Source organism: Ursus arctos, unplaced genomic scaffold, assembly GCF_023065955.2.
Source record: "Ursus arctos isolate Adak ecotype North America unplaced genomic scaffold, UrsArc2.0 scaffold_1, whole genome shotgun sequence".
In the NCBI taxonomy this organism is placed as follows: Eukaryota; Metazoa; Chordata; class Mammalia; order Carnivora; family Ursidae; genus Ursus; species Ursus arctos.
Genome location: NW_026622763.1, coordinates 56,712,889 through 56,723,807, shown reverse-complemented (window position 1 = coordinate 56,723,807; position 10,919 = coordinate 56,712,889). Strand labels below are relative to the sequence as shown.

Here is a 10,919-nt window from a genome sequence, read left to right as displayed (position 1 = left end):
TGGAGCAGGCAAGAGGGAAGGTCATGAATCTTCTCAATGTGGGGAAAATAAAAAGAGGGAAGGTCATAAAATTTTTTAATCTTATAAATTATAGCCTTGTTTAGTAAAAAATAAAAAAGTAATGCTCCAGAGAGAAATCATGGAGAGACAATGGCACAGGCTGGCTTCCCCGAAGAGCAAGACCAAGTCAGATTAGTAGGCAGGAGGTTCATAAAGAGTGTTCTAGGGGCCATCATCTATGTGAGGGGAAGGGAAGGCAAAGAGAAGGGAAAAGAACTGGCAGAGGGAGAAACTGAGCTGTGATAGATTCTCAGTGAAAGCCTTTGTCCTCTGGAATGTTCTTTAGATGGTTCAATCCTTCTGAGATACTTTGAATTGAGTGGGGCAAGATGACCAGGCCTTTATACCTTCACACTGACCCGTGATTGGATGCAGAACATCTTGGGAACGGAGTGTGACCTTAGGCAAGGGCATTCTCTTAGCTGAAACAATCCCTAAAGGGGGCTGGCAAGTGAGGGCTGATTTGCCTGCAGCATCCCTAAAAGCTAGAGGAATCAGGCCTTCAGGTCTGGAAAGGGATTCAGGTAGTGTTTCACAGTGTCTACCACAGAGAGAAAATTAGTACCTACCACAGAGCTTGATATATTACTCAACAAACACTGGCTGAAGAGATGAGTTTTCTTGTTTTGTCTTTCAAATTGCTTGCCCTTTTCCAACAGAAAAGCAAATGTGATATTATTAAAGCTTTTACAGACGAACAATTGCCTTTGATGTAAGTTTTTGTCAAGTACAAAGACTGGCAAGAAATCTTTGTAATGGAACTATACCTGTGGCCAGGGAAAATGGCATTATGTAACAGACATCTGTGAGAGTCCGCTGTAACTTTATGTGCATTTAGTTTTGCATTTTTGTAAAAAAGTATTTCCATTTTGAAACAATGTCAAATGTACAGAAAACTTACAAAAGAGCACAAAGAACTTTTGTTATTTGAACAATTTGAGAATATGTTTCTGACCAGATACTCCATTACCTCTTAATACCTTAGTGTGTATTTCTAATATACAAGGACATTCTCTTATCTCACTGTGATACAACCAACCAAGATCAGGAAACTAACATTGACACATTACCACTGTGAAATCCTTAGACCCTGTTCAAGTTTTGCAAATGTTCCATTGCCATTTACAGCAAAAGGATCTAGTCCAGAATTAAGGTGTTGTAGTTTCAGGTCTCCTTAGAGGTCTTCATTCAGTTGCAAATAGTCCCTCAAGCTTTCCTTGACTTTCGGGACCTTATCACTTTTGGAGAATATGGGTTAGTAATTTTTAGGATGTTTCCCAGTTTAGTTTTGTCTCATGTTTCCTTAGGATAAGGTTATGCTCCTTTGGCAGGCATCTCACAGAAGTGATGAAGTATTCTCATTACATCCTATTGGGTGGGGGTAGGTTTCACATTTTCAATTTGTCCCACACTGGGGTAATCACTCTGATCATTTGATTAAAATTATGTCTTCCAGTCTCTGCTATTATAAAGTAGTCTCATTTCCCTTTTTAATCCATAAGTATTTTGTAGGGAGATACTTTGAGATAATGTAAGTATCTCATTCTCATCAAACTTACAACTTATTTATATCAGTATGGATTCATGGATTCATATATTATTCAATAGGTTATAATTTACTACTACTATTATTTATTTTAATGTTCAAATCATCCCATACTTATCTAGTGGTATTCACTTCGAGCTGACGTCTGTGTCCTTTTGACTTCCCCTCCATCATTTTGGGAAGCATTTCCTTACTTTAACACAAGAAGATGCTCCAGGTTTAGTTTGGACTTCCTCTGCCTGAATCCTGGAATGAGCCATTTTTCCAAGCCTCTAACACCAGCTCTCCACTAGTGTCCTGGACCCATCATGAAGATGTAAAAGAGATGCTCAAGAGGACTCTATGAATGCTAGATAATGGATTGTTTCTTGCTCTTTGATTTTGAAAGATACAACACTCTGAGCTTGAAATCCTAAGCAACAAAGATACAGATATCCTAAAAGTTTATTGCAGTATCTTCACTGTATAGATGTATCTTTAGCATATCTAGAAGGTAATGCACTTAATCATACTTGCATAACATAGAGCAGTTATATAACCAAGGCCTGTAAAGAGTGATAAAACCTGTTTAAAACTGCTCTCTGGAAAGATTTGTGACCATCAGTTCAGCGGCGTGGTTGGTGGACTTTAAGCAGAAGACATGGGTTTGTGTCTCAGTGGAACAGCTAATATAAAAATAAGCTCTCCTTCACTAGGTTGCTGAAAACATTAAATGAGATAGTTCCTGTAAAATTGCCATGTAAACTGAAAAAAAAAGTTATTTTAATATAACATTTTATTTAGAAATGCTAACAATCACTTCAATGTTAAAACCTCTGAAAGTGAACTCCTTGGTTTTCTCAAGGAAAAAAAAAAAAAAAAAAAACCAGTGTGCCCAAAATCTTTAATACCATTAGACTTTTTAAAATGTGAGATTGCCTTTATATGCCATATTTTTTCATAGTACCTTTAATATATCACAAATTGCAATTTTGTAGAAATCTCTGATTATGCTATTATTTCTTAACTTCCTCACATGCTTTTTCTTTCGTTTTTTTAAAAGATTTTATTTATTTATTTGACAGAGAGAAAGAAACACCCAGTGAGAGAGGGAACACAAGCAGGGGGAGTGGGCTCCCAGCGGAGGAGACTGATGTGGGGCTTGATCCCGGAACTCTGGGATCACGCCCTGAGCGGAAGGCAGACACTTAACGACTGAGCCACCCAGGCGCCCCTCACATGCTTTGTTAAATTCAGAATATCTTCTTCTTTGAGGTCATCTACAGATAAAGTGTTAAGCTGTTAAAATTACTGAGAATGGACTACTAATGAAAATAAAAAGCCTGCAGCTTTTTCAAAGGTAAGAAAATGGTTTGTTAGACTGTGGGTGGCCTGTGGTAGACCTGAATAATGTGTCACGAAGAAAGAGAAATATTAAGGAATTCTCACTTGTTCTTCAGTGGGAGACTTGTCGAAGAAACAAACTATGAATTACTGCTAATTTTTTAGTATAAGAATAGTATTGTTTTTCAGAGTCCTCATCTTTTAGAATACATACTGAATATTTTAAAATGAAATAGGAGAGAGATATTTTTGCTGAGGAGAGTGGGTCAGAGTATACTTCAGGGTCAGCACTTTTTTTTTTTTTTTTGTAAATCCAAGATAATAAATGTTTTAGGCTTTGCAGGCCACACAATCTGTTGCAACTACTAACCTCTGCTCTTGTAGCATGAAAGTGGGCAGAGGCAACATGTAGACACAGAGTATAGCTGTGTTCCAATAAACTTGATTTACAAAAACAGACAGTAGGCTTGATTTGACCTGTGGGTCATAGTCTCTCAAACCCTGGTATAAATGAAATAAGATTTACCATGATTAATAATTATGAAGCTTCGCCATGGGTACATAGAGGTCATTAAACTATTCTGTGTATATTATATATTTGAAATTTTCTGCAATAAATTATATACAGTAAAAAAGTAAAAATAAACAGAGATAAAAACTTGTATAAGGCAAAGAGAATGGGATAACCAGGCTGTGATAAAATATACTAATATTTAATATACACACTTAAAAGTAGTTTATCTTTGGATGCCTGGGTGGCTCAGTCAGTTAAGTATCTGCCTTCAGCTCAGGTCATGATCCCAGGGTCCTGGGATCAAGTCCCACATTGGGCTCCCTGCTCAGGGGAGAGCCTGCTTCCCCCTCTGCCTGCTGCTTCCCCTGCTTGTGCTCTTTCTCTCCCTCTGACAAATAAATAAATAAAATCTTTAAAAAAATAATAAAAGTAGTTTATCTTAATGATCAGATTTTTGGTAAGAATAGAGAACTATTTCCTATTTTCCTTTTATATAATTAGCCTGATCATTTTTCCAAATGTACTGAATTTGAATATTTATATCTATCCTTTAAGAAACTCGTTATTTTTTGTAATGTACTAAATTAAAGCATACTTCAGTACCAAGATTTTATGTTTAAAAACCATCACAGAAATAACAGAGAACCTTCATAGAGATAGTATTCTATAACTTTGGGCGGCAATGCTATTAAAAGTTCAAGGTTCAAGGGTCCCCCCACTCCAGGTCCATGACTGTGATACATATGAAAGAAAAATACACAGCTTAAAAAAAAAAAAAAAGACACAACTTTGTTCAGTAAGATTCATTTCTGTGAGGTAGGAACAGAAAAGAAATGCAGTGAAGAAATGGCCACTGGAGCCATGGGCCTGAAGGAGTGCATTGTGAAGTAAGCAGAAGCAATTGAGAGTCTACATTCTCTTTTGGGGAGACTAAAAGTGTCTTAGATGAGATGGAGGTCAGGGACAGGTGTGCTGCCTAAAACAAGGGACTGGGCTGGGGGATCCTCGCTCACTTCCACTCCCTTACAAGGAAACTTTAAAAAGCTGCTATTGGCTACTTCTTGGCCCTATAGCTTTATGGGAAGTTGTGGGCTTCTGGAGGCAGAACAGAAGTGCAGGCTGGGAACCAGAATCTCACATATTACCATGGAGGATGAGATAAATTACTGGCCCAAATTCTTCTCCCTTCTCCATACCCATGTCCTATGCCATTCTAAGTCTGAAGTTCTTTCCACAAAAGGCAGTATACTTCTCCAGCCTTTGACTTCAGGCTCAGCCATGCACTTTGTTTTGGCCAGTGGCCTTTTAGTAGATGTGATGAAAGCAGGGGCTTGAAATGTGCTCGTCTGATAGGGCTTACCTTCTTGTACTTCTGTCACCTCACTGGAAAGAGTCTTACCCAGAGTAGCTGCCACTCTTCAACCCCAGCCCTAGCATGACTATTTGAGCAGAACTGCCCTCCCTGCCCATAGCCCTGCAATGTGAAGCAGCGCTGCTTTGGCCATTGCCACTTAAGCTGCTGTATCTGACCTGCAGACCCATGAGAGAATTAAAAGCTTATCGTTATGTGTCACTAAGATTTTTGTACTTGTTTGTTATGCAGCAATAGCTAGCTGATACAGCAAACCTAATACTGGGATGGTGGGTAAAAAAAAAAAAAGCTTAGAGGACAGGTGATGGATAGTATGATAACTATTATAGAAGTTGAAAAATGACAACATGTGTTTAGTAAAACTGTTGCCTGTGGTAACATGAAGGATAACAGGATGACTTCTAGGCACATGTTCAAAGTATGAAGCAGTTATTTTTAGTTCTATTTTATAAGGTGCTATAAGAAAAAGATACGTTTGGGGGAGAAAAACTGCCAACTTGCAAGAAGAATTTAGGAGAATTTAGAGTCCAGAGCTTGTTTGTTTGGCAAATAAGCCTCTTCATCTCCAGGCAGGCAGGGAGTCTCAGATTCAGCCTGGGAGGTGGGGAGTAGGGATATTAAACTAAGGGTATTGCTGTAACTTCCTGTATTAAAACACCTAAAAGAATTAAGGTGGTGCCTGGTAGAACCTTTCAGTTGGACAAATAGGTTTCTAGAAAGCTTAAGGGCAGGGCCCCTTAGAAGCCTAATGGGTGGAAGTTCCTCATAGTGAAATCTAGAATGAGAGGCATGTGCCAAAAAGAATCATAGGGTGGTTCTGTCGAATAGAACTCACTGAAAACAAATATAGAGAAAATCTATGTTTTTGAGAGAGCTGTATTGATAAACAAACCACCAGCTAAGAGTCCAAGGGAATGAGATGGAGTTATAAAGACTGCTGGGCCAAAAACTTCCTATAGGGGGAAGTAGCTGAGAAAACTTCCCAGCACCAGAAGGGGCATACTCTCCAGTTTCAGAAGTGACCAAAGGGGATGATAGAAATCTAAAGAATTTAACTTCTGGGAGGCGAAACCAAGAGAAGTTTAGAACAATGGATTGGAGAACTGTTAAGAAGCAGAATTAGGGTCTAATCAAGGAAAATTCTTTTTTCTCAGAACAGGGGTACCTGGCAACATTTTTCGTATGGTATTTTAGAACAAGTGAATGCTAATAATGCCTTTTAATCTCTCCCTTTTGACTAGCAGTTAATTGTAGTTATCTTATCCCAGGTTCTATCATTCCATGTGGTATAATGGTGGGGGAAGATTACACACACCCATACACATCTTGGTTCACAGGTTTCCAGATGAATGGGAACCACATTCAAATTTGATGTATATTGTAAGTTACCGGATATTGATCATGATGCCATGATTAGAGGAGGCTGTTGGGGGTCTTAGGATAAGGGTCAATCTGTTTATAGAGGACACATATAAATAATTGTGGCCAAGAAGGTGGACTGTGGTTGACTGAACTGATTCCTGGCCTCAAGTCTTTACCCTTCTTTGTGTCCACCCTTTGCCTTTTTAACTTTGAATAATATATTTAAATTGCTCCTTAATTTGGGGCTTGACTATAGGACCTGCTTTAGCCAACAGATGTTTGTAGATGTTATATAAGCAAGGGCTTGAAGTGCTTGCACGATGGGTTTTGCCCTATTGTGCTCCTGCCTTTATCATGAGATAAGCTTCCCCTGGATAGCTGCTTCTCCTTCAGTTTGGGCTCAACAATGAACACAAGTGGTACTGCCCAAGCTGACTACAGACCCACAGTCTGAATTAGAGCTGTCCCATAGACTTGTGAGCAAGATAAACACTTATCACTGTGTACCACCAAGACTTTGAGACTGTACTGGCAATAACTAATCAACACAGGCGAGAAATTTCTAATTGTCAATGTACAACCTGATTTGAGACTAGAGAGCCTGGGAGTGTGTTGGCCAAGTGCAAAATCCTTAGATAGAAAGTTGTAGATAACAAAACAAGCTTTCCTATTCAAAATAAATATGAAAGTCAAAGTTCCAACGCACATGAAGACATCTATCATTAAAAAACACTGTCATAAGAAAAAACACTGCCATAAAATCAATAATCAGAACAATGATTTGCTCCAGATTAAATTGAAATAAAAGGACAATCTAAAGAAAGAAAAAAGACTGTTTCATATTCTCAAAGACATGAAGCAATACATACATATTTTAAAAGAATAAGACATTATAAAGCAAAATCAGGCATGATAAAAATAGGAAGAATTAAAAATTAGAAAAACATACCTATTGAAATAGAAAACTCAATGGGCACTCTAGTCTGCACACAGTCTAAGAAAGATATCCTATATTAGAAACGATTACTGAAGAATTAATCCAGAATGAAACAGAAAGAGATTTTTAAAAATAAGAATGAGAAAATAAGTGACACAGAGGACAAAATGAGAGACTCACTAATGGAATTTCCAGAACAAGAAAATAGAGAAATTACAAAGAAGCAGTATTTGAAGAGATAGTGGCAAAGAACTTTCCAAAATGGAAGAATAACTCCTAGGATTAAAAGTGCATTTTGTACAGAGCAGGATAAACATAAATTCATTTCTAGAAACATCATGGTAAATGCAGGATATCAAACATAAAGTAAATCAAACTATCATGCTATACACCTTATATGGTGATTGATATATATCAACTATTTCTTAACAAAAGTAAGAAAAAAATACAGAGAAAAATCTTAAAAGTAGTCACTAAAGAGAAAAAAAATAATTAACTATACAGGAATGATAACCAATTAAATCAATATCAGATTTCTAATTCGGAAATATAAATGATAGAACACATTGGAACAACAGCTTAAAACTGGTGAGGGGGAAAAGAACTCTGAATGTAGAATTCTATACTCAGGCAAAAGCTATCATCCAAAGAGTGGAAGCAAAATAAAGACACTTAGAGACAAAAGCAAAACAAAACTCCCAAACACATCTCACTGGAATAACCACTAAAGATTGCAAGAAGAAAAGTGAATCCCAGAGAAAGAAGTTAGATGCAAAAAGCTATTGTGCCTATCTGGTATGCAAATTATATATCACTACACTATTTTAACAAAAAGAAAAAAAGTGAGCATAAAATATGTTGGTATGGGGCGCCTGGGTGGCACAGCGGTTGGGCGTCTGCCTTCGGCTCAGGGCGTGATCCCGGCGTTGTGGGATCGAGCCCCACATCGGGCTCCTCCGCTATGAGCCTGCTTCTTCCTCTCCCACTCCCCCTGCTTGTGTTCCCTCTCTCGCTGGCTGTCTCTATCTCTGTCAAATAAATAAAATCTTTAAAAAAAAAAAATAAAATAAAATATGTTGGTATATTTGAACATTGATTTTTTAAAAAAATATATGACAAAAAAGTTGATGTTAAGCTAACCTTACATCTGAAGGAGTTAGAAAAAGAAAAACAAAGCCCAAAGCCAGTAGAAGGAAGGAAATAATAAAGATTAGAGCAGAAATAAATGAAAAAGAGACTAAAAAAAATAATAGAACAGATCAACGAAACCAGGAGCTGGTCCTCTGAAAAGATAAACACCATTGAAAAAACCTTTACCCAGACTCAAGAAGAAAAAAAGAGTGGACTCAAGTAAATAAAATCAGAAACGAAGGAGCAGAAAAAACAATTGACACCACAGAAATACAAAGGATTGTAAGAGAATATTATGAAAAATTATATGACAACAAATTGGACAACCTACAAGAAATGGATAAATTCCTAGAAACACGTAACCTTCCAAAACTGAATCAGGAAGAAATAAAAATTTTGAACAGACTGATTACTAGCAATAAAATGGAATCAGTAATCAAAAAACTTCCAACAAACAATAGTTCAGGACCAGCTAGCTTCACAGGTGAATTCTACCAAACATTTACCTGTCATCCTTGCACAGGCACTGTGTTAATCTTCTCCGTATCATTCCAATTTTAGTGTCTGTGCTGCCAAAGAGAGCACCTACCAAACATTTAAAGAACAGTTAATACCTATTCTTCTCAAACTAGTCCAAAAAAATAGAAGAGGAAGGAATACTTTCAAATTAATTCTATGAGGCCTGCGTTATCCTGATAGCAAAACCAGATAAAGACACTACAAGGCAAAACAAAACGAAACAACCCCAATAGGCCAATATCTCTTATGAACATAGATGCAAAAATCCCCAACTATTAATATAATAGCAAATTGAACCCAACAATACATTAAAAAAAATCATTCACCACTATTAAATAGGATTTATTCCAGGGATGCAAGCATGGTTTAATATTTACATGTCAATTAATGTTGATACATTACATTAACAAGAGAAAGGATAAAAACCATATAATCATCTCAATAAAGGCAGAAATATCATTTGACAAAGTACAAAGTCCATTCATGATAAAAACTCTCAACAAAGTAGGGTTAGAGGGAACATATCTCAACATAATAAAGGTCATATATGCAAAACCCACAGCCAACATCATACTCAATGGTGAAAAACTGAGAGCTTTTCCTTTAAGATCAGGAATAAGACAGGATGTCCACTCTCACCCCTCTTATTCAACATAGTGCTGGAAGTCCTAACCACAGCAATCAGATGAGAAAAAATAAAAGGCATCCAAAGTGGTAAGGAAGAAGTAAAACTTCCATTATTTGCAGATTACCTGATACTATACACAGAAAACACTGAAGACTCCACCAAAAAAACTACTAGAATTGATAAATGAATTCAGTAAGTCACAGGATACAAAATTAATATATACAAATCTATTGCATTTCTACACAATAATGAAGTAATTAAAGAAATTAAGAGAAATTAAGAAGACAATCCCATTTACAATTGCACCCCTAAAAAAAGATGATGCTAAGTTTTTAGACAAGAATAAAAGATAGGAATTTGGTAACAGGTAAATAAAATGAAGTAATCTTCTTTTTCCTGTTTGAAAGGAAGATAGAAATATTGAGTAACTTTAGACTTTGGTAAAAATTTTATAGATATATATGTAGAATATAAGGGTGGCCACCAGGGAAGAGGACTACAATTTATAGCTTCCAAATGAGGAAAACATAAAGGATGAGGGGAAAATATAGAAAATCTTTTCAACCTAGTGAAAAACCAGAACTAAAGCAAATGTAAATAATGGTAAACAGAGCACATAAAATGGTAAAAAAAAAAAATTCAGATTTCATTAATCACGTAAATGTTAGGATTAAACCAACATGTTGAATAACAAACAGAATCAGATTTCATAAAAATATAAAAGCAGCTACATGTTCCTTATAAGCGATATATCCAAAGTAAAATGACACCGAAGACTTAAAGGGATAAAGACATACAAGGCAAAATTCTGCTTCTGGAAACAATAGGGCACCTTTTATCTAAGTCTTCTATAGTAGTTATAAACTCTGGGCAACATATTAAAAAACAGCTAATTGAAGGCACTGGAGAATGACCAAAAGCAGGCAGAAACTGAGAGAAATAAACATTTTGGGAATCACACTGGGTGAGATTTGTTTATAAACCTTTTTACCTGACAGTACTCTCGTGTCCTCTTGGGAGCAGGGATGCTAGAACTCAAGCAGAAAAGTACTGTCTTACTGCTTTGAGGAGTCACCTGGCTGAGTTTAGAGATGCCCGAACAACTTTGAAGTTAGGGAGGACAATCCAAAAGGGGAAAGAGTCGCAGCATAGAGTCCCAAATCTATAATAAACCTCACCCCAATTTTTAGCTGACTCCTTTGGCTGTACTCGTGCAGGACAGACTGCAAGGGGGCTGATGAAAAACATCAGGTGGAAGGCTGAAAACTGCGACAGAAATTTCAGCTGCAGCCCATTGCAAAAGAGATGGAGCTGGAAGTTTGGGTCCAGATAGATTAAGTGCCTTCTAAGACAACAAAGAGTGCTCTTCAAAAGGAGATAATAGAATCTGGAATCTGTACAATGATTTGTTTCCAATCTCCTGTATACAACAAAACACTACTAAACATGTGGATGTTTATAGCAGATTTATTCTGCAAGCTGAAAACAACCCAAATGTCCATCAATAGGGAAATGGATAAATTGAGA

At 36.9% G+C, this 10,919-nt stretch overlaps 1 non-coding gene across 1 annotated transcript; it reads right to left on the bottom strand.

Moving 5' to 3' along the window:
- Positions 1 to 8,723: 8,723 nt before the first annotated feature.
- LOC113250975 (U6 spliceosomal RNA) lies at positions 8,724 to 8,830 on the bottom strand. Its single transcript, XR_003314291.1, has one exon. It is a non-coding gene; the product is annotated as a U6 spliceosomal RNA (small nuclear RNA).
- Between the last annotated feature and the right edge of the window lie 2,089 nt (positions 8,831 to 10,919).